This window comes from Chenopodium album, chromosome 6 (assembly GCF_948465745.1).
Source record: "Chenopodium album chromosome 6, dcCheAlbu1.1, whole genome shotgun sequence".
In the NCBI taxonomy this organism is placed as follows: domain Eukaryota; kingdom Viridiplantae; phylum Streptophyta; class Magnoliopsida; order Caryophyllales; family Amaranthaceae; genus Chenopodium; species Chenopodium album.
The window spans coordinates 9,995,009-10,020,377 of record NC_137839.1 but is presented as its reverse complement, the minus strand read 5'-3'; the positions used below and the strand labels follow the sequence as shown (position 1 = coordinate 10,020,377).

The following is a 25,369-nucleotide window of genomic DNA, read 5'->3' as shown; positions in this document are numbered from 1 at the left end:
TACTATGTATGTACTACTATAACCCAGCAGTAAACTACTCCTCATCAGAGCTTTCAACATCATCCAGAGCTGCAACAGCTGCAAACTCTGCATTGAAGATTGGCATAATAGATTCAGGGCAAGTGAGGTGAAGACAATGCCCAACACTCATTTTCATCCCAATCTGAGCCAATTCATGGGCAACAACATTGTTATTTCTTTTCACATGGAGGATTACAAAAGTGTCAAAGAACTTGATATCCTCTTCAATGTCCTTCACTACCGCTGCTAGCTCATGATGGAGATTATTTCCTGCTGATTCGAGCATGACTCTTAAAGATAAGGCATCAATTTCCAATTCCACATCCTTCACTCCAAGCTTCTTGACCATTGCAACACCCTCCCTGACAGCCAACAATTCTGTTGCAAAAGTCGAGATTGCATTATACTTGCTTGAAAAGCCCATGATCCAAGCACCATTATCCTTTCTCACGACACCTCCCCCAGCAGCCACATTGATGGAAGTCCACGCACCATCTGTATTTAGTTTAACCCAACCCTTGGGAGGAGGGCTCCACGAATTCTGGACGAGGGAACTACTGGAACTAGTAGAGACCTGTGCCTTTCCCTGCATGATATGATTAGTACACTGATAATCCAAAATGAACCTACTAAAAACAATTCGAGAATTGAACATTTTTAAATAAAAAACAGCAATATTTCGATGCTTCCAAATATGCCAAATAGCAACTGTGAAAGTCATTTTCCAGTGACTATCAAAGGCTAGATTAAAATAAATCCATTCATACCAATCCAAAGCAAAGAAATCATGGAAGCTGAAATTAGAAGGCAGGTGTATTTTTGCAAAAATATCCTTCCACAATATAGCAGATGAAATACAATCCTGAAAAAGATGTAGATGAGATTCATTAAACATGTTGCATCTAGTACAAGCAGGGGAAATAAAGGGCATAAAAGTTGACAACTTTTCAGCCACTGGGAGAATAGAGTGAACCACATTCCATAATAGCATTTTATATTTTGAGGGCACAATTATTTTCCAGAGAGATTTCCAAGCAGAGAAGTATAGGAAAGGATGATAAGAAGGAGATATTAGAGCCTGGTAAGCAGATTTGATAGTAAACTCACCTGTTTTGGATAATGTCCAATGAATGAAATCATCAAAATTAGAAGCTATAGAGATAGGAGTGGCCAAAGTTTCAGAAATCAAATGGACAGGTAACAGATGCTTAATATCATGCAAGTTCCAAACCCCATCCTTAATAATATCACTAACAAACCAATTAGCCATAAGAGGAGGGATGCTATGAGGAATAAGGAGATAAATAGGAGCCTTGCCCACCCAATGGTGGTACCAAAGAGAAGTGGTGGTACCATTTCCTATACCCACCTTTAAACCCGAAACTAGCAAATGCCTACCCTTAAGAATATCCCTCCAAATTGCACTACTAGAAATAGGCAAAATAGCGACGGTTTACTTCCGACGGACGGTTTTTCCGTCGCAAAATTAATAAATTACGACGGATTTTTTTCCCTCGCAACTTTACGACGGATTTAAATATCTACGACGAATATTCCGTAGTAATTTTGCGACGGAAATATTTTCCGTCGTAATTTTCTATTTACGACGGAATATTTCGTCGAAAATATATTTGCGACGGAATATTCCGTCGTAAAAGTAAATTACGACGGAAAATATTTCCGTCGCAAAATTATACGTTTTTTAAAAAAATACCCAAATTGGGGACTAAACGGCTAAACCTAAAAAATCGAATTAGGAACAGAAGAAAGAGAAGGAGAGAGAAAGAGAGAGGGAAAGAGAAAAGGGGCATCCTCCGTCGTCGGCCGTCCCGATTTCGGCGCCGGTCGTCACCAATCTGCCGCCGACGAAGACCAAAACGAAAGGAGGACGAAAAGGAGAAAGAGAAAGAGAAAGAGAAAGAGGACGAAGAGGAGAAAGAGAAAGAGGTCGAGCCTCCGTTTTCCGGCGACCCTCCGTCGTTGACGCTCCTGGTTGTTGCCGGCACCGCGTCTAGGTAAGTTGTTTTTGCTTTTTGTTGTTGTTTTTTTTTTTTTTTTTTTTTTTAATTTTTCCGGTTTTTTTTAAAAACACATTCAAATCTGCAGCCTTCCTTGACACCACAACCGCAGCCTCCCTTGACCACCGCAGCCTCCGGCCTCCTCCCTTCCCTCGCCGTGGCTGAAGCAGTTGGTAAGTTGTCCTTTCCCCAATTTTTTTTTTAATTTTTTTTTAATAATAAACCCTTATTTATTTAATTTAATTATTTTTTTAATTATTTTGTATGTAGGATTTGTACAATTTGTCAAAAAGAAGTGCATATCTAAAGGTTAGTCACATTACAAACCCTAATATAATGTGTTTTAGTTTAGTTTAGTTGCTTTTTTTTTTTTTTGTGTAAGTATGTTAGTTTAGTTTAGTTTAGTTTTCATTTTAATGTGGTTTAATTTAGTTTAGTTTTACTAAAGTATATTAGATTAGTTTAATATTATGAAACTTTAGTTTAGTTTATTTTAATATAATGTGGTTTAATTTAGTTTAGTTTTACTAAAGTATATTAGATTAGTTTAATATTATGAAACTTTAGTTTAGTTTATTTTAATATAATGTGGTTTAATTTAGTTTAGTTTTACTAAAGTATATTAGATTAGTTTAATATTATGAAACTTTAGGTACGTTTTGTTTGTTTTGTTTAATATGATGTATGTTAGATTACTTTAGTTCATTATAATCTAGTTTAGTTTTGTTTAGTTTAATATATTGTTTCTTACTTAAGTTTAATTTTTTATAATGCATGTTACTATATTTAATATTATGATATGTTAGTTTAGTTTGGTTTTGTTTGGTTTGATTTGTTTATATTAATGTTAAGGTTTTATGATATGTTTGTTTATGTTAAGTTTAATTATGATATATTTGTATAATTTTTTGTATGTTAGTTTAGTTTTAATATCTTTAAAAAAATCATTTGCATAATCATATGCCTAGATTCCCGTTCAAGGCATACACATTAGGAGTAGTTCTTGAATAGTCCCCGGTTGGGACTGTCCTTGTACGTTTATTCTCACTTAGGCGGTGAATGTATTCCTTTGTTTTAATTTTAAGGAAGATCCTTGCTTGTCATTTCTCTACAATGTTCTCTAGGTACATATTGTAACACCCCAATAATTCTCCCTTTTTCAAACCACTTACTTTAAATAAAATAGTGGAGAACCATTGACATGTTACCGCCACGTGTTAAAACGTTAAGGCTTTATCAAAGTATCGCAGCGGAAAAATCAAACTTAAGTATTTAAAATAACACAATTTAGAAAACGAATAAGTCAAAGCTTACAAATTGGAACCATATAAGGCCCTTATTTAAAACCAAACCAATATTAAAAATCCAAAACATAAACGAAATAGCAAAGCATAAATAAGTTCAACACAAGAATCGAATACTCTCAATCACACCAATCCCTTGACAATGCGTTTGTCAAATCCCTTAACTTCACATCATCAAGCTAACCTGTGCATACTGCTCCCCAATAATACAAGTGTAATAATTGGATCATCACAGGGTCATTGAAAGGCGAAGGCCATGACCAAAAGAAAACACACACAAAAGCACGCAATCAGCAAAGCTGAGTACATACAAGCTACAACATACCAAACCTAGCATGCTCAATTAATTAAAGTAAATAAACATACAACACGAATTCATTAATCAAGACTCCACACTTAGACAATTTAATTGACTCAACATACTTACTAAATTCCAAACACTTGACTCATCATATTCAATTTAATTAATTTAATTTAGTTTGGAGTAAGCAATAGACCAGGTTGTCCAATCCAGGTCTCAAATGACCATTTGAAATAAAAGTTTAGCGCGATGCAAGAATGGGCGCGACTCCATTCTCACAAAGTTAGTCTAGGATAATCAACATTACTAGCTCAATTAAATAATGTAGTTCAAAACTACATAACACATTGTACTCTGAAAATAACCTTTATCAACTCAACCTCGAATAATAATACAAACCTTTACTCAACTCTTTATCCCGTAAGTGTGCCATGCTCATTGTTCTATACCTAGCCTTGGACATGGGTAATTCGAATAAAACCAACAAGTATAAAAACTTGAATACTCCCAATAACTAGAAAACACCTTGAACCAGACCACATACGGGTCAATTCCCACTGTAGGGGACCATAGAAAAATAAATAATAAAGATTGTACCTCATTCTTAACTCATGATCATTGTCTCATTACCAACATGCCAAGGACTAAGGTCTATAACGCCGAGCCTCAAACCCATAACAAAATAAATAATTCTCAACCTTTTGATCTCACACATTGATCAAATAACCATTCACAAATTAATTTATAATATCTCAATATTGGCACATGTTCCCAAATAACATAACAATTCGATTCATAATGTCTCAACTCTTAAAACACATACTAATAACCCAAATATAATCATATCTCAACCCAAAAATAATACTCTGCATTAATAATCCTAAAACCTCAAGAACAATACTCCCTATAGCAATAACATTAAAAAAAACCCAGAAATATAACACAATCATTCAATATAACAATAGTAGCAAGACAATTAAATCAGATCATATCATAAAATTATATACGTCAATCATATATACATACACTCAAGCATATGAATATCCAATTATACAATAATAATATAAGGTAATAATTATACAAACAATTAATCCAATAATTCAACATGTTTGCATCCATAATTCCATACAAACATAATCAATTCACCAAAACATGTCTCATAAACATAAGCACATGAATTAATTAAATGTATAACCAAACAATTTTCATCCAAGTGTTCTCTAATCATGAAATTAAGTTCTTTCCTTTTGGTACCTAAACATGATACTACTTATAACGAAGTAGACATGTACGTACCTCATACAAACAATCCTTTTGAGCCACTTTTAATCACTTAAAATTCTCCTAGGGAATAATCACTTCCTAGAAAACAACCAACAATTAATATTACTATCCCAAGTAATTTCCAACAATATAATATGATGAAAAACTTATTAAAATAAATAAAACATATTTATATGCTTAATTAACTTTAAACATAATTAATTTTATTAATCAAAATCAAGGATAAAATTTTAAGCATAAAAAACTTCGTTAAAAATGAAAAACTGCCCGAAAATCATATTTAGAGGCAGAATTTGGCCACGAGAGGGTGGTGCTCACTACCAAAGTTAGTGAGGCTTTCTTAAAACATCGTTTCCACATGGAAAACACTACTTTTTTGTCAAAATCGGATGAGTTCAGAACCTAACCGGGATTAAAACGGGATTAATATTAACGAACCGAAATCTAAACATTAAAATACGAATTTACGTGTTCAAAATAATCTGGAAACTAATTAGTAATATAATCACCAAAATTTCAAAACATCATTACTATAAAAGCCCTAAATCAATTGTTCATAAAAACCCTAAAATCATGATTTTCAATAATTAAAAACCCTAGGTTATTAAATTTACAAAATCTGAAAATTATAACATTTATAAAATCTGAAATTATAAAGTTGAATCATCAAAATACAATTTGATACCAATTAAATTGATTCAAACAATAAAATCAAAACCCATAAATAATTATAATTACACAAATTAATAAAACAAAAGAGAAAGGAAATAAAACTAACCTTTTGTGTGGGGAAATTTTGGGGATGTATGGGGTATTTATAAGAGAGAGAGTGGTGTAGGGTTAGTTTTAAGGTTGGGCCTCATAAAATTAATGGGCCAATTAAGAAAGGAAAATGGGTTTGGTTTGTTGGACATAAATTAGTGAAGAAAGGTTCATAAAAAGTTCTTTGTAATAAAATCGTTCATCAAACCCAAAAATAATTTGAAACTTTTGAAATTAAATCCGAAAAAAAAAATACAAATAAAAATTATGAATAAAACATAATTTCATTACTAATATATTTAAAAATACGGGGGATTACACATATATAGGTGTTTCTAATCGCCTATATTGTGTACTCGGGGAACTGTAGGGAGATGCTGCCTGATTTTCCATAGAATTGAAATTCTGGCATACATTCACTAGTGAGATTGAACGTACAAGGATGGGTTAGGTTGGAGTGATAAGGACCCTTGGAAATTATTTCTCTTCTCATTTGCATTTCCATAACAGTTTGATCTACAATGAATATATATTGTGCTTTATGACTAATGTGATTAATGGCATATGTGTTAGTTGTGTAGAACTTGTAATCATGAAACGAAAAGAACGTAGTTGGATGTACGAAAGGAAGGTTGGGAATTCTATTAATCCTGAGTTCTTGAAGGGGGTAGATGAATTCCTTAAATATGTGGAAGATCATCCCGAGAGTAGCAACCCGAATGAAGTTAGGTGTCCATGTTTTAAATGCAAAAACAAACGTCTCTGGGATCCAGATACGGTCAAACTTCATTTGTATCGCAGCGGTTTTTTACCTAATTACTACGAGTGGATGTGTCATGGGGAAGGGTTTCCAGGAACTCGTAGAAAGGAGTCAAATGAATATCGTGAAATGGTTTTGGATGCCTTTGGTCAGTCTCAAGATCAAGGCCATTCCGAAGAGTCACCTGTTTCATTAGAGGAGGAGCCTAATGCACAAGCCAAGCCATTTTTTGATTTGTTAAGGGCTTCTGAACAACCGTTGTACGAAGGGAGTTCATTGTCTGTGTTAGAGATGGCTTCTAGAATCACTAGCCTAAAGTGTGAGTATAATTTGCCGCACAGATGTGTTGATGGATTTGCTTCTTTGGTTAATGAAGCGATTCCTAACAACAACCACATGGCCGAGACATTCTATGAGGTTAAGAAAATTGTTAAGGGGTTAGAGCTGCCCCATGAAAAGATTCATGCATGCCCGAAAGGATGTATGTTGTTTTGGAAAGATGATGCTCAATTATCTACATGTAGGGTGTGTGGCAGCGACCGATACAAGAAGACTTCTAAAGGTAGCTTAGTGCCTTTGAATGTTCTATTTTATTTCCCTATCACACCTAGGTTGCAAAGGCTTTTTGCAACTAAAAACATTTCTGAGGAAATGACATGGCATGCTAAAAATCCTCGAGTTCAAGGCACAATGGCACACCCTAGCGATAGTGAAGCGTGGAAACACCTAGATAGTTGCTTTCCTGAGTTTGCCTCTGAACCTCGTAATGTTCGACTTGGCCTATGTACGGATGGATTTGCTCCACATGGTCAGTTTGGGGGACAGTATTCATGTTGGCCTGTCATTTTGACCCCTTATAACTTGCCTCCGTCAATGTGTATGAAAAGACAGTTCATGTTTCTTTCGTTACTCGTTCCTGGTCCTAAAAACCCTAAGGGCAACTTGGATGTTTACATGCAGCCGCTCATACACGAGTTGAAACAGTTGTGGGAAGTTGGGGCAAATACTTACGATATTTCGAGAAAACAAAATTTCAATCTTCGAGCAGCCATCCTATGGACCGTTAGTGACTTCCCGGCTTATGGTATGTTATCTGGTTGGACCACAACCGGTAAGAAGGCTTGTCCATATTGCATGGAGAAAAGCAAAGCATTTTGGCTCGAAAATGGTGGTAAGGTTTCTTGGTTTGACTGCCATCGTCAATTCCTTCCGACAAATCATCCTTTTCGAAATAGTAAAAATGCATTTTGTAAAAACAAAGTCGAAAAAGGTTCACCACCTCACATCATGTCAGGAGAGGAACTTTGGGAATGTGTGAAAAATCTCCCGAAAGCAACAGATGGCCCCGAGGCACTGAAACGTCTCAAGAATGCAAAAAAAGGGTGGTTCAAGCAAAGCACTCTATGGGACCTTCCATATTGGAAACATCTGCTTGTTCGTCACAACTTAGATGTCATGCACGTTGAAAAAAACTTTTTTGATCAGTTGATTCACACTATAATGGACGTGAAAAAGCAATCTTGTGACACCCCATCAGCTCGGAATGACATTGCTAAATACTGTAAACGGCCCCAGCTACATCTTCAAGAGGATGATAGAGGAAAAGAATTCATGCCAAAGGCTCCATTTGCTCTTGACAAGGCTCAGAGAAAGGTTTTGTGTGAGTGGGTCAAACAGACAAGGCCCCAGCTCATTTCTGATGTACGGGGCATAAATTAATTCTCTAGTTTTATTTTTCTCTCTTCTATGCTTTAGCCTAAACACTAGCCTACCCTTCTCATTTCAAAATTCCTTCTTCAAGTGCTCAAAGGAGTCCATACTTTACTCGTGGTTCCGTCCTTAAGCTAAGGCGTGGAAGGTAGAACTATTTGAGGGTTTGGCCCCAAATCAACTCTACTGTATTTAATTTAATTTAATTATTGTTTTATTATTATTTCCTGGAAGTTACTAACTCGTTTATTTTTTTGTAGTTGCAAACAAACAGAATCAAAGTAAGGATCATGTTCCTTTTATTTCTATTATTTTTCTAACGATTTTATATTGTTGGATTTATTGTTAAATTGCTTCCAATGTTAATGTTTATTTTATTATATTTATTGATCACCATATTGCATGTTTAAAGGGAATGTGTAATTGAAAATCACTCCTAATAAGATAATTTGGACGACCGGTTTAGGTTCCTTTTTAATCTTGTTATTAATTGAAGTGATCACCAATATTTTAGAATAATGTGTGCATTAATATTCAACCAATTTAGCTAAATAATTGTTTGGAGCGAATTGAATATTTGGTTTGTATGCCTTTGAGATCACATGAATGCTTTTCAATATAAGAATCGAGTAGAGGTCAATACGGGTGAATGTGACTCCATGACTCACTTCGTACCATCATCCCCGATCCTCCTTTCGTGGTTCCGAACCATATGGAGTTAGTAATCTCATGGATTATGAATGGGGTGTAACCTGCACGGGTCAATCGTTGTTGCCTATCGTTGTCCCTTTATCGTAGTTGCCTTTTATGATCCGTGAACGCTTTACAAGTTCCTTAAAAACTTGTTGGCGGCTCCCTACTTTATTTATCCCTAATAGTTGTCCCTAATCGTATATGTCAATTCCCACTTCCTATGAGTGCCAAGCATATTCACAACATGCTTTAACGTAGGCGCACTTCGAGCGACGCCTACATTTTGGCGACTCCACTGGGGAGGATTCTTGATTATTTATCGATTTGAGTGATCGGTATTTAATTCAGATGAGTGGATGAGACTTGAAAGGTTCTTGAAAAATATTTACTACTCGTCACTATTTTATCTGTTAAATCTCAAATGACTGCATTTATTTGCTGATTTGTGGGTTTGGCATTCAAGTTTCGTTGCTGGTAGTTTAACGACTATAATCTAGTGGAAAAGGAAATGCAGTTTGATTGTTTAGTCACAAATCTAAAAATGTTGCTTTTTTCTGTTGGAAAAATAGGAATGTGTCAAATGCATGACCATAATTTGGAGGTTATTGGTGGTGGAGTTGCGGTGGTGTGAGTATGGAGGTGATTCGCTGGGTGGCTGCTGCGATGGTGTGAGTTTGGGATGGTTTGTGGATGGTGGTTGGATGTTGGTGGTGGCGGTTTGTGGACGGTGGTGCTGCGATTTGTGATGGTGGCATGAGAATTGTGGTGGTGGAGTGAGGAAGTGGTGATGCTAATTTGTGGGAGTGACGTGAGGAATTGCATATGTAAAAGGGGGAAAGAGGAGAGGAAGAAAGAGAGGAGGGGGGGGGGGGAAGAGGAGAGAGAATCAAGTAAAAAAAATTGGTGATTGTTAATGATATAAGATAATAAATGATGCATATAAGCCAATAAAAGTAACATATAAGCCAATTAATATCTGATATTAGTCAACATTAAGGACATATTAGACATTAATAAAAACGTATTAGCCAATAAAAGGAATATATCAGCCAACAAAAGATACATATCAGCCAGCAAGAGGAGTATATCAGCCAACAAAAGGTACTTATTAGTCAATAAAAGGAACATATTAGCCAACAAATGAAGCATACCATCCAACAAAAGGATGAAATCAGCAAACAAAAGCAATAGGTAAGCCAACAAAATAAACATATCAACCAACAAAATGAAGCATATAAGCCAATAATTAAAATATACATATCAACCAACAAAATAAATATATTAGTCAACTAAAAGAAACATATAAGTCAAATGATGTCTGATATCAACCAACAAAAGGGAAAAAGCATGTCAGCCAACAAAAGGAATATATTAGCCAACACAAAAACCATATCAATCAACAAATGAAACATACCAGCCAACACATGAAACACATCGGCCAACGAGTAAAATATATCAGCCAAGCCTCCTGCTCCAAACCATTCGTGCGTCTTTACGCACGCAATACCTTCTCTTCGCATTATTAAGAATGTACTTGTATTCTTGTAATGCTTTACCATTGAAAAATTAATTTTCATCCCTTTCACAAACCAATTAATGGTAAATGAGAATAATAGGAAAATGACTTTGACCCTACCCGAACATGACCCAAAAAACCCCGTTATTATTGTCCTTTTTGATTTCAAAGATCTTGATATCGATTAACATCACTTACCTTTGTGCCTTGTGACTCTCTTCATACACTTACAAACATATCCCATCAATCCAAAAATGATATGAAATTGGCCCGGCCAAGGCCACCCCACCCATAATTAGCTAAGAGCATGATATATTTTGTTTTTAAAGGTAGGGAGAATTTCTTTACAAGTTACAAATAGGGGAAAATTAGAAATTACAAATAGGCCAAACCCCTCTCGTAAAGAAGAAAGGAGGGCTCTAACAATTAGGCCAACCTTCTCAAGGCATACAGAATTAGAGATGGAAATGGATCGGGTTCGGGGCGGGTGGACCATCACCCGCATCCATCCACCCCACCCGATCCATCCACCACCCGTTATTATTTTCACCCGAATCCATCCATCCACCCCAACCGATGTGTTGCGAGCATTGTCTATGAGGCCTTTCAAGCGTGTTCAAACTTGGAACCAGATATTTGTCGGTGGCTTTAATTTCCACACACAGTCCTATGGCAAACACAAATCTACGATGAATTACGGGGTGTGTGTGTCAAGTGAGGACGGTGGAGAGTACTTTGGCATTTTAAACGACATAATTGAACTTGTCTACACCGGTCCCGAAAAAGAGTACAAGACTATTTTGTTTAGTTGTAGTTGGATGGATTGTGGTAAAGGAATGAACATTCATGAACAATACAAGCTTGTCGAAGTAAATCATACTAAGAAGTATCCCAAGTATGATCCATTTGTCTTATCTTACCAAGTGTCTCAAGTGTATTATGCATCTTACCCTAGCCTTAAACGTGATCGGGTTCAATGGTGGGCTGTATTTAGAACTCAAGCAAGGTCGGTGATTGATGCTCCGGTGGATTTAGAGTTTTTGCAGGGTCCTTCCCCACAAGTACATGCCACGCTTTGTCCACCAAATGACATTCCAGACTATGAACTTGATAGTGATGATGATGATGACGATGGCTTTATTATCTCAAGCGATGAAGAAGAAGAAGAAAGCATTGGCTCCAGTGACAGTGACGAAGAAGAGGACATCGATGTATTTTTAGATGACACTAGTGATAGTAATAATGATAGTGATAATGATAGTGGTAGTAGTGATAAGAGTAATGAAGAGGAGAATATGTAGTTACTCCTTTTACTATTGTCTTCGAATGTTTAGTTTTTAATGACTACTCGGATTTGTAATATTGCATTACATTTTTGGTCTCATTTTATTATTTTAATGTCTTATGGATCTAATTTATGAATTTACAATGTGCGATTATGGTACTAATAACTTTTTCAGGTGTTCATCATGGGAGGAGGAAATAAAGGAGAAACGTCCAACAGGAGAAAGTCTAAGGGGAAATCTCCGATTGTACGTGTTGACGAGGATGAGTCAATGGAGGAAGCGGAGGCACATAATTTGGGGGCCTCTCAAGAAATCGTCAGAAATGTACAAGGGCAACAGGAGCAACAGCAGCTTCAGGAACATGAGCTACAGGACCCGCATCCTAATGACTTGCTAGAGTTGGACCCTTCCACACTTTGGTGCGTATGTATTTGTATAATGAAATATCCTTAAATTCGTATTTACTTTGATAAAGTGAATTTGTATTACTTTAACCATGTTTTGTTCACTTTTTGTTGACTATCTACTTACACGAATATCTATCCTTTATTATAGGTTTGATGATAGGCCGGTGAAGAATGTGCTCTCCGACTCGCTAACCGGCTACTATGTTCAGCCTTGGAGGAATTATGGAGAGGTTGATGAAGATTCGAGAGAGCACTTTTGGAACTTGTTCAATGTATGATAACTTTAACCTAACATAATACATGTTTTATAAATTATATTGATGGAGTTGAATTTTGTAATAAAGACATTTTCTTGATTTGCAGAAAAAATTCAAGTGGGCACCTGAGTTAAACAACCAAGTGAAGGACACTTTCGAAGAAAAGTTTGCAAATCGCCTACGTGATACGTTCTACAACATCACACACAGGCTGAATGGTCGCAAACCAAGATGGCTTAATAAGGATGTCCACGAAGGCATGATGAAAATTGTTGCCACCGATCCAAAATATCAGAAGCGGTCGGAACAAAACAAGAAGAACCGAAGAGGCGGATCCATGGAAAATGTCGTTGAACCGACCCACTTTCAAGGTTCAATGTCATCTGTACAACATGCTAAAAAGATGGTAAGGTTACTACAATATGTCCAGTAACAATTATGTCATTTGTCTAATAATGAATTTTGGTGGGCTAACATGTTTTCATTGATTTTCTGCATGTACATATAAAGGCTGCAAAAAACCAAGGCCAATTACCAAATGCCCATGATCTTTTCTTGAAGACACACTTCAAGGAAGTGCCTGGTAAAGGCCAAGTTCCTGCCAACAACAAAGCAAAAAGGATTGCGGTAAACACTTATTATATGAGTTGAAATATGGCAATTTAGCAAAGTAGAACTCAATATATGCTTATTTTGGATGAGTTAGGGTTGAAAATTGACATATGTGCTTATTTATCTTAATTTCTATCCTTAGGCACTTAAAAGTAGGTGATATTGGAATGTTATAAGAAAGAACGAGTCCATTTGCTTGAAAACATAGAAAATAGGCATGGTTTTAGCCATATAGGCCAAATTTGGATGATTTTGGATGAGTGAGGGTTGAAAATTGACTTATGTGCTTATTTATCTTAATTTCTATCCTTAGGCACTTAAAAGTATGTGATATTGGAATGTTATAAGAAAGAACGAGTCCATTTGCTTGAAAACATAGAAAATAGGCATGGTTTTAGCCATATAGGCCAAATTTGGATGATTTTGGATGAGTGAGGGTTGAAAATTGACTTATGTGCTTATTTCTCTTAATTTCTATCCTTAGGCACTTAAAAGTATGTGATATTGGAATGTTATTAGAAAGAACGAGTCCATTTGCTTGAAAACATAGAAAATAGGCATGGTTTTAGCCATATAGGCCAAATTTGGATGATTTTGGATGAGTGAGGGTTGAAAATTAACTTATGTGCTTATTTCTCTTAATTTCTATCCTTAGGAACTTAAAAGTATGTGATATTGGAATGTTATAAGAAATAACGAGTCCATTTGCTTGAAAACATAGAAAATAGGCATGGTTTTAGCCATATAGGCCAAATTTGGATGATTTTGGATGAGTGAGGGTTGAAAATTGACCTATGTGCTTGTTTATCTTAATTTCTATCCTTAGGCACTTAAAAGTATGTGATATTGGAATGTTATAAGAAAGAACGAGTCCATTTGCTTGAAAACATAGAAAATAGGCATGGTTTTAGCCATATAGGCCAAATTTGGATGATTTTGGATGAGTGAGGGTTGAAAATTGACTTATGTGCTTATTTCTCTTAATTTATATCCTTTGGAACTTAAAAGTATGTGATATTGGAATGTTATAATAAAGAACGAGTCCATTTGCTTGAAAACATAGAAAATAGGCATGGTTTTAGCCATATAGGCCAAATTTGGATGATTTTGGATGAGTGAGGGTTGAAAATTGAATTATGTGCTTATTTCTCTTAATTTCTATCCTTAGGCACTTAAAAGTATGTGATATTGGAATGTTATAAGAAAGAACGAGTCCATTTGATTGAAAACATAGAAAATAGGTATGGTTTTAGCCATATAGGCCAAATTTGGATGATTTTGGATGAGTGAGGGTTGAAAATTGACTTATGTGCTTATTTCTCTTAATTTCTATCCTTAGGAACTTAAAAGTATGTGATATTGGAATGTTATAAGAAAAAACGAGTCCATTTGCTTGAAAACATAGAAAATAGGCATGGTTTTAGCCATATAGGCCAAATTTTGATGATTTTGGATGAGTGAGGGTTGAAAATTGACTTATGTGCTTATTTCTCTTAATTTCTATCCTTAGGCACTTAAAAGTATGTGATATTGGAATGTTATTAGAAAGAACGAGTCCATTTGCTTGAAAACATAGAAAATAGGCATGGTTTTAGCTATATAGGCCAAATTTGGATGATTTTGGATGAGTGAGGGTTGAAAATTGACATTGGTGAGTGAGAGGACTTAGGAACACAGTCAAAGAGAGCTGAATTTTTTAAATATTTTTCATTGAAAATCCTCACCCAAAGCTTCGAAGGATTATTTAAGAGTGTCCAACCCAACTTGGCCATAAAACACATATTCCATTCTCTTAATCTCCTAATACCCAATCCACCAGCAGCTAAAGGCATAGTGACATATCTCCAAGAAATCCTAGGGCTGTAATGAACATTATCAACCTTATTCCATAAAAATTTCCTACACCTTTGCTCCAATTTATCAAGCACTGTGATAGGGATTAAATTGGTTTGCATATGATAAACTGGATAGGAATTCAAGACTGACTTGATCAAAGTGCACCTTCCAGCAAGGTTTAAAGTTTTGCCTGCCAATCTCTAATTCTATCCATTGTCTTATCGAGAAGGCCAAAATAATGAGAAGGTTTAAGCCTATTAGGACTAATCTCAATCCCCAAATACTTCCCAAAAGAAATAGCACACTTAAAACCAAACAAATTAGCAGTATTAGTTCTAATCAAGTGGTTCATTTTTGGGGGAAAGATCATGGAAGATTTAGATTGATTCAATCTTAGACCAGACATATCACCAAACAAATTCAGAATATGCAACATCTCAATAATATTGGCACTAGAAGAATTTCCAAAAAGGAACACATCATCTACATAAAAAATATGAGACATGTGAATGGAAGAAGTGAGTCTAATAGGTTTCCACATACCCTTGCTAACATGCTGCTCTATCATTAGAGATGACCTTTCTAAGCACAACACGAAAATGTAAGAAGAAAGTGGATCTCCCTGTCTTATACCACGGGAAGGAGTGAAAGAATCACAAATTTCTCCATTCCACAACACTGAGATTCTAGGGGAGCAAATGCAATTTAGAATCAGCTTCCTTAAGTTAATAGGGAAGCCAAAAAGGGTCAGGGTATCCTCTATAAAAGACCACTCCAAGCTATCATAAGCCTTGGTAAGGTTAAGCTTTAAAGCACAAATATTTTTTCCTTTTTTTGCCTTCTTGAAAACATGAGCAATTTCCTTAACTACTATAATATTATCCTCAATGCCTCTACTAGGAATAAAACTTGATTGAAGAGGATTAATGATTTTAGTGAGAAAAGGCTTTATTCTATTAGAAATCAACTTGGTGATCAATTTATAAGTAGTGTTACATAATCCTATGGGTCTAAATTCCGAGATTCTGGAAGGATTTTCAGTCTTTGGAATTAGAGCAATGTAAGAATTATTAACACTAACAGGAACCTCACAAGAGTGGAAGCAATTAAGCACAAAATTATAAATAGAAGATCCAAGATCAGACCAGAAGTGTTGTAAAAAACGGGGCTGAATTCCATCAGGGCCAGGACACTTCATTGGATTCATTTTGAAAAGGCACTCTTTGACCTCATCCAAACAAGGAATACGAGACATAGCACACCTATTTTGATCAGTCAAGATAAAATTTGGCGCACAAATATTATAAGAAGATAAATTCGAATTCAACTTGGATTTAAAGATATTTATGAAATACTCAGTTGCTAACAATTTTAATTTATCACAATCTTTAACCCAATTATCATCCTTATCCTTAAGAGCTAAAATTTTTCCTTGACTCTTTTTAACCTTAGCTAAAATATGAAAGTATTTTGTATTATGATCACTATACTTGCGCCAATTAATTCCTGCTTTTTGAGCCCATATAATTCTTTCCCTTTTGTGAATATCTTCAAGCTCCCTTAACAGATTTTGTTCAAGATTAGATAGAAAATTCGAATTATTATAAGACAAATATAATTGAATACCATCTAATCTTGCCAAAATTTTCTTTTTTTGTTTTTTTAAATTGCCAAACTGTAGACACCCATTTGTGTCTCCCCAAAACCAAACCCAGTGATGAGTGCCTTTCACGTCGAATCAAAATCGAATGAAACGAAGTGTGGAAGGGTCTAGTGTTGCGGAAAGTTTTATTTCTTTTCTCTTCTCCCTGTTTTTGAAAACTTTATTTTAAGAAAATATCCAATCCAGTTTGGTTGTTCCATGATATGGGTCCAATAGTGGTGTATTTGGATGGGGCTTGCAAAGACCTTTCCAACGATATATTATAAGCCCAATTCCGATGAATATTGAGGAAGTTATGGCCAATTTACTAAACTGGGCCCGGTTTGAGCTTTATGTACGGCCTAATGATCTAGGGGAGGGCCTAATATAATTTATCATTCCTAATGCAATTAGGAATGGTTTTAGTCTTCTAGAACTTTCTAGAAGGTTCTTTTCATTCCTAATTCAATTAGGACTCTTCAGAGTTTTAATCAAGATCAAATAGCATTTTCGATGGAATTATATTATTTTATCTTCCAGTACGGGAAATTTATCAGATTTTCGAAAACGCGTTGAAAAACAGTTTGGCGTCCAACCCCAGGCCTTGGCGCCAGACGCCAGCCATTGGCGCCTGGCGCTAGCCACTGGTGCTGGCGCCAATGTTGTTTTGCGATCTTCAGACTCTGTTTTGTTAAATTATCTTTTTTAGCTGATTTTCTCTATAAATATTGTATTAAAAACTCCGTTTTCATTCACCAACAATTACCAATTACCAATATCAATTTTCATCAACTCTTTTCATTCAACAATTACCAACTTTCATCTTCATCATTCATTCATCAACTCTCAATAAACATTAATTCTTTAGCATTCTTTCTTTCTTGCTTTTTAATACAAAATTCCGCATTCATTAGATCTAGAAACACCTAGCCATATTCGAAGTTGCCTTTGCCCTAGACATGAAAGGTTTTAATTTCTGAGGGTTTGGTCCCAAATCTCTATTTCAATTATTTAATTTAATTGTTTTGATTATTATTTTCCTTGAAGTTACTAACGCGTGTATTTTGTTATTAGAAAGAGGTACGAGGCATCCAAGTAAGTACTTTAATGGTTTAATTGATTTATGATGTAGATATCGTGCTTAGATTGATATTTTGATTCCTAGTATCATGTCTAGGGTAAATTTAATATCAAGTATGATTAAAAGTACGATGCTTCCTATATTCTTCCTAATATTTATGATTGCTAGTATCATGTTAGGGATAAAGATTTGATTTTTATTGTTTAGTGACATGCTAGGGTTTGTTATTAATCTTGTTAGTATCATGCCTAGGATCTTGCTATGCTTTAACATGATTATGATTTATAATATTATTATTAATGATGTTGATTATTTATTATGTTGCTTGATATATTTTTTATTGTTATTGCTTGATCACCTTTTATTGCATGCTTAAAGGGAATTGGTACTTGCTATCACGCTTAATAGGATAATTAATAATCTTGTTAGGGTAATTGTGATTATAATTCAAGTGATCGCCAATAATAGTTTATTTGTGCATTAAATTCAACCAACATAGATAAACAGGTTTAGGGTTAATCCTATTGATTGTATGTTAGTCAAAAAGCGCACATGAATACGAGCAGAATAAAGTAGAGGCCTATTATTAGAATATTAGGGCAGATTCAATCTCTTTTAGGTTGGATTTGTACCATCATCCCCGAACCCTTATTTGGTTCATGACCTTATGGAGTTGACGATCTCTTGGATCGTTAAGGGGTGTAACCTTCACCTCGTGAATGGTTTACAAGTTCCTAAAAAAAACTTGTTGGCGACTCTTTTGCTCTATCTTCTTCCCTTTTGGACGCCACCGTACTTTAGTGTATGATCACAGTGGGGTTCAAGCTAGTGGGATTTAAAGGCTTGAAATTATTCCTTACAGTTTTTGGCGACTCCACTGGGGAGGATTTCTATTTTAATTCCTGAATATGTTTCGGCAATGATTTAGAATGAGTGGATGAGACTCGAAAAGTTCTAAGTATTTCATGTGCTTAATTTTGATTAACATTATTGTCATATGCATAAAAAGGTTCTCATTGGAAAGACCATCCGTAATGAGTAAAAAACATAGGATTTTACACGTAGGAAATTTGAGAAATGTCTTTCACAACTAGGACTGAAATAACACCGCGCGAAACTGGATGATTTTATTGAGCACAGAAAGCTGCTGAGGCATGTGGGAAGTAGCGTCAGGGACCAGAGCTTGGCGCCAAGGTTTTAGCCGTAGCGCCAGACGCCAGTATTGGCGTCAGGCGCTATAGTTAAAAGTTGGCGCCAGTCTCTGTTGGCTGGCGCCAATTTCCCCCAATACCGAGCCAGAAATATGCGTTCTAATTTCGACCGGTTTTTCGTATTGTTTGCTCGATCCTGCTTCCTGATTGAATTTTTTTCTCACTTTTCTGAAACTCATATGTGTTCTACATATGGACATAACCCTCTGGGAATTCATGCCCTATCTACCCGATTGAACGCCCCTGACAACAAAGGGTACATCTGAGATGTTGAATTCACCAAACCATGGAAGTGAGTTTTTTCTAAAAACTCGCGGTGTCCCATCCACACGCGCTAACCCTTCACGGTTAGGCTTCTGCGCGGTGCATCCGGACAATTAACAATGGACCCTATTTGACTAAACCATATCCCGAACTTTAGAGAACTAGAGCCATGGTTAGGTTGCGAACTCATTGCATCATATTGTGCCTACTTGACTAATTGTGCATTATTTGTTGTGCATATATATTCTATGTTTCTCCTAACCGTTTGTTGATTTGTGTTGAGACTAAAATTAATGACTTAAAGAACTTTTGCCTATTTAACTAATTAATTAATTAATTTGAGTCAATAAAGTTTTTTTAATCGAAATTGACCTAGTACGACTTTAGGCATACCCCAGTTGACTAATAATGCCGAAAACAGTCCCAGACTAAAGCTCCAATATTGGCGCCTAAGTCTGAGCTGTAGCGCCACATTACAGTGTGTAGCGCCAGACATTTACTTAATTGTCTGGCGCCAATCACCATATTGTGACGCCAGTCCTGTCGCTTGGCCGACAGTTCGGTTTATTTGTCGAGTCATCACCTAATGTCTAATTAGTCAGTTTTCTGTTTGATTCGGTTATAATGCTTAATTGAATTAATGTTCGAGTTTAGGCACTAAGTCCCATGGTCTTACACAAGAGTCCAAGCATGTCACTTACACTCAATACACACACCAATACACATGTTTTGACCATGATTAAGAGAGTCTTGTGTGCGCGCCCTTTATCGTCTTTTTTTTTTTAGGGGGGTAAGTCGGATATTAATCCTCCAATAAATAATAATACTTATTTCCCTAAAAACATGTACATTATTGTTCATACTTTTTTTTAAAAAAAATAAAATAAAAAACCATAAAGTCAAGTTGATTCGAGTCAAGTAATTAAAACGCAAATTGGCTTAATTTACAGCGCGTGGTCAAGAAAGGAAGGACGATTAATCAAAGATAACCTCTTCGTACAAGTCCAACTTTTCGACAAACCTATAGCCCGTAAGAGGAAAGCAAGAGTTATAATGGCAACTCAAGAAGAAGTCAACGATCTTAAGAACCAACTGGCTACTGTAACCGAGACACTGAAGCTTCTCGCACTTAAGATCGATGATCCCGTGAAGCAACAACAAATGGACCTCATGCAAGAGAGCCTAAGCAAGTTGTCCAGCGACTACAAGTTTCAAGAGCTCACATCCCAAGGGGTCTCGGTGGATAAAGATCTTCTTCCGCAGAAGTTCAGTGCCAACGACATCCCAAAATTTAGGGCAATCGACAACCCTTACTTCCATTTAAGAGCATTCGAAACAATAATGAGTATCAAGGGTATCGATAAGAAAGTCTTCCCTTCTCTGTTCTCACTATCTCTTGAGACCGTTTGCCAACAATGGTTCTTTTCTCTTGAAAAAGAAAAGACCTCTACCTGGGAATCCATAGCAAACGCTTTCGTTGATAGGTACAAGTGCAACATTCAAGTCGAAACTGACCATAGAGAACTTGAAATCCTCAAACAGAAAGAGAATGAAGGCTTCACTGCTTTCTTTAACAAGTGGAGAGAAACCTCAGCTAAAATGATCGAGGTACCAAGTGAAAAAGAGTCCGTGAGACTGTTCATTAAAAACCTCCAAGAAAAATATTCAAAACATCTTAAATATCAAAATAACCTTCATACCTTTAAGGTTGTTTATGATATTGGGATTAATATTGAAGATGACTTGGCTAAATCTAAAGCTGCCAACAATAGCTCCAACAGTGGCTGGAAAGGAAAGAAGAACGACAATCCTTCTTCTTCCAAAACCGCCCACTCAAATAATGTTAGCACCTTTAATCTAGGAGAAGTCCTCGCCATGAACAACCAAGGACAAAAGAAACCGTTTAGGAGAAACTTCACTCCTATTGGCATGAGTTATGACACCGCATTTGATCGATTAAATGCAAAAGGTCTTATAACTCCCATTAGACCATTTGGGGATCCACCAGTTGAGAAGAGGTCGCCTAACTAGAACCCCAACGCACATTGCAAATATCACCAAGGTTGGGGCCATTCTACTGAAAGCTGTTGGAAGCTTAAAGAAGCTATCCAAGACCTAATTGACAGTAACAAGTTGTCGTTGCCCCCTGCTAGTAAGAATCCGAGTATTGACAATGCACCTCTAGCTCATACTTTGGCTATCTCCGATGAAGAAGGCGAAGTTGACCCCTCGTCTCTCATTAAGCCTGTCAAAGCAACCAATGTCGAAGAAGGAGAAGAAAAGATCTTTTTCGATGTCAAAGATAACCTTCCAGAACCAGCAAACAAGGAAGACATACAATTGCTCACGCTGTTTATGAGGGAGACATCGCAACTATTACGTGAAACTCTTAAAATTGTGAACGAACTTCACAAGAAATATGATGAACTACCATGTCCAAAGGAAGAACCTAAAAGAGAATTCACACCAGTAAAAACGACTTATGAGGCAAAGTATTTTCCCTTACAAGTCACCGAAAGACCCAAGAAGAGTGATAAAGTTTATACTCCAATTGGGATCCCGTATGCACAAATGTTTGAAATGCTCTCCGAGAGTGGCAAGGTCAAACCTCTCGAACCGAGACCATTTGAATCATTAAAAAAGACAGATAGATATTACTGTCAGTACCATCAGTCAGGGGGGCACACCCTAGAAAACTGCTTCAAATTCAAGGATTTGGTGCAGAAAATGATTGATAAAAAGGAAATAATCCAAGTTCAACAAGAAGAGGACATAGTTGTTAATGGAGTATGGGACAGTGATGAAGAAGATGTCTACCTAAAGGACATAGTAGGGCCTTCACCTTCTGTATCATACACCACAGATGACATTTGGCCTGAGGAAGATTCATCAATAGACGTCCTCACAAGATCCGGGAGAATGCAACCTCCCGTTTCGACACAACCTATGCCTACTGTATAACAAGTTCCCATACCTATCATTGAATACAATGACATCGTTAAACAGTTTAAGAAGACAAAAGTTGAGATGAATGTATGGAAGCTCCGGGCAACATCTCGAGAACATAAGTTGGCTGTGATGAATGCCTTGGATAAAATCGGGATAGATTCTGACACCATTCCTGAGGGATTAGCTAATTTCCTCACAAGTGACCTCTCTAGTCCGATTAATCTAATCACCTTCTCTGATAAAGATTTACCCCAGAAGGTGACAAACACTACAAGGCGTTAAACCTCACGGTAGTCTGCAAAAGGATGAATGTTCCCATGACTATTGTAGACAATGGATCTATCAATGTCTGTCCACTTAGGACTGCGAGGATGCTCGGCATAAGGGATGAGGATTTAACTCCGTCCACACAAGGAATAAGAGCTTACGACAATACTCAACGTCAAGCTCTTGGCAAAATAACCCTAAATGTGACGGCAGGAGCAATAGAACATGCTACTACTTTTCAAGTGGTAGACATCAAAGCCTCATTCAATCTGTTGTTAGGACGCCCTTGGCTCCATGATCTAAAGGTCGTCCCTTCATCTCTCCACCAACAAGTAAAAACCATAGTTGGAGGAATCCCAATCACTATTGACGCTTCGCCGATGAGGATCAAGTCAATAGAAAATCCAATTATTAATGTGGAGCACGACGAAGATGACGAAGACCTATGGGGCTTTAACAAAGAAGTCTCCTTAATCCAAGAGGATGAAAGGAAATCTCTTTTCCACGACCCACATTCTAACATAATTATCAATACCATGCTAAAGAAACAAGGACACTTCCCTGGGATGACCTTAGGAAAGAAGAAGGGGATAGCAAAATCAATGGAGTCACCTGGCCTCCCTAAACTAGATACTTTCGAACTTGGTTTCGAACTGACTCGGAAAGATCTCAAGCGAGCCCAGGACAAGTTGAAAGCACGTAGGGACGCTCGCATTCAAAAGAAAGCAATTCCAATGGATCAGTACCCTCTTACGCTTAATGGTCAGTTTATAAAAGAAGGAGAGGACTATCCATGCCATGAATTTCCCGAACCATTTGTTGTAAATGGCATACGACAACCAGGATTCGAGATTTTCTTGGATTGCTACTTCACTGACGAAGTCCCAACTCCCGTCCATAAGGAGAAAGCACCCCCATGCTTTGACTTTAACGTCATGGGATTACTGTTTGGGCGAGAAAAGAATGAGCCAGCTTATGAGGAAGATAACTCTTCACTTATTCAAACGGTCCTACAAAGAGAAAACTTCAACCCCTCGAAGCTAATTACTCCAGCCGAAGGAACACTGCAAGGGTGGCGCAAGACTATCAAGGTGACTACTCCGAGTGGAAGGAAGATATCAATCACGACAGGGCAAGGGCCGATGTTCGAAGAGTCGTCAGAGTCCGAGTCAGAGTCTTTCCCTTTAGAATCCTCTAAGTCTCTAGCAATAATGCCTCCCCTTCCTATTTCTTCTCCTAGGATAGTTAGTAATCCAGTCCCTGAGGACATATCACTCTTTGATGTAATGATCTCAGAGTATAATAATACTTCTCATTCTCCTTATTTCTCGTGTTCTTCCCTAACCCAAGATGACGAATATTGCTTAGCTAACGATGAAAAAGATAAAGAAATTATTAAAGCAATGGAAACACTTGGAAAGAAAACACCAGTAATTGAAGAGACTGAAACAGTTTACATCTCGAACGATTCAACTCATAAAAGAGAAGTTAAAATCGGACTAACATTGAATAAATAAGAAAGAACCGATTTAATTAACTTGCTTAAAGAATTTATCGATGTATTTGCTTGGTCATATGAAGATATGCCAGGCATTAACAGAGAAATAGCTCAACACACTATACCATTAATCTCAGGAATGAAACCTGTAAAACAAAAGTTGCGTCGAATGAAACCCGACGTAACACTTAAAATAAAATAAGAAGTTCAAAAACAAATAACTGCAGGTTTCATCAAGGTATCCAAATACCCCGAATGGGTCGCCAACGTCGTCTCAGTTCCAAAGAAAGACGGAAGGGTAAGGATATGTGTCGACTATCGAGATCTAAATAAGGCAAGTCCAAAGGACGACTTCCCTTTGCCACACATCGATATTCTGGTAGACAACACGGCAAATCACGCGCTTCTCTCATTCATGGACGGATATGCAGGGTACAATCAGATTCTCATGGCGGAAGAAGACATGGAGAAAACAACCTTTATCACACCGTGGGGCACTTACTGTTACACGATAATGCCATTTGGGTTGAAAAACGCAGGTGCTACTTACCAACGTGCAGCAACTGCCTTACTCCATGACATGATGCACAAAGAAGTTGAATTACATGTCGACGACATGATTGTGAAATCAAAGGATCGTCCAGGCCATCAAGTAGCCCTAAGGAAATTTTTCGAAAGGCTAAGAAAATATAATATGAGGCTGAATCCATCAAAATGTGCTTTTGGAGTCACCTCAGGCAAGCTCTTGGGATACGTCATAAGCTCTAGAGGAATAGAGATAGATCCAACCAAGATTAAAGCAATCATGTCGATGCCACCGCCCAAGACAACGATATGCGAACCAATCTTCAAAAAAGCTCAAGAAGAATGTACCAGTGATATGGGATGATGAGTGTCAAAAAGCCTTTGACAGGATCAAAGCCTATCTCACAAATCCTCCCGTATTAGCGCCAGCACTTCCCGGAATACCTCTAAGGTTATATTTGACGGTTACCAAAGAGACAATGGGAGCCATGCTAGCACAAGAGGTAGAAAACAAAGAGAATGCAATCTATTACTTAAGCAAGAAGATGCTCGAATACGAAACACGCTATACACCACTCGAGAAATTGTGCCTCGCTTTGGTGTGGGCCACAACGAAGTTGAGACATTACATGTTGGTGCATACCGTTTTTGTAGTATCTCGGTTGGATCCACTCAAATATTTGTTCGAGAAATCAACACTCAATGGACGTATTTCAAGATGGATAGTCAACTTAGCCCAGTTTGATGTGCGGTTTATGCCACAAAAAGCTATTAAAGGATCTGTGGTGTCAGACTTTCTGGCAGACTTTTCAATAGAAGACTCGACGCCAATACAAGACAATGAATTTCCAGATGAAGATTTGATGGTCACCGAAGATGATACTTGGACCTTGTATTTCGACGGAGCCTCAAACCAAAAGGGATGTGGCGTCGGAGTGCTACTAGTATCACCCAAAGAAGAACACGTTCCAATCTCAATAAAGCCTAATTTCGACGTCACCAACAACGCTGCTGAATATGAAGCATGCGTGGTAGGCCTTGAAACAGCCCTGGCATTGGGAGTAAAGAATTTAAGGATATTCGGAGACTCTTCTTTGATTATCAATCAAATATCTAAAAGGTGGAAAGTAAGGAGCGAAAGCCTAGCCCCTTACCAAACTTATCT

At 36.9% G+C, this 25,369-nt stretch overlaps 1 long non-coding RNA gene across 1 annotated transcript; it reads left to right on the top strand.

Annotated features, from left to right (window-relative positions):
• The first annotated feature begins 12,210 nt into the window (after nucleotides 1–12,210).
• LOC145634565 (uncharacterized) lies at nucleotides 12,211–12,863 on the top strand. Its single transcript, XR_014113429.1, has 3 exons — nucleotides 12,211–12,334; nucleotides 12,426–12,725; nucleotides 12,830–12,863. It is a non-coding gene; the product is annotated as an uncharacterized LOC145634565 (long non-coding RNA).
• Nucleotides 12,864–25,369: the final 12,506 nt, after the last annotated feature.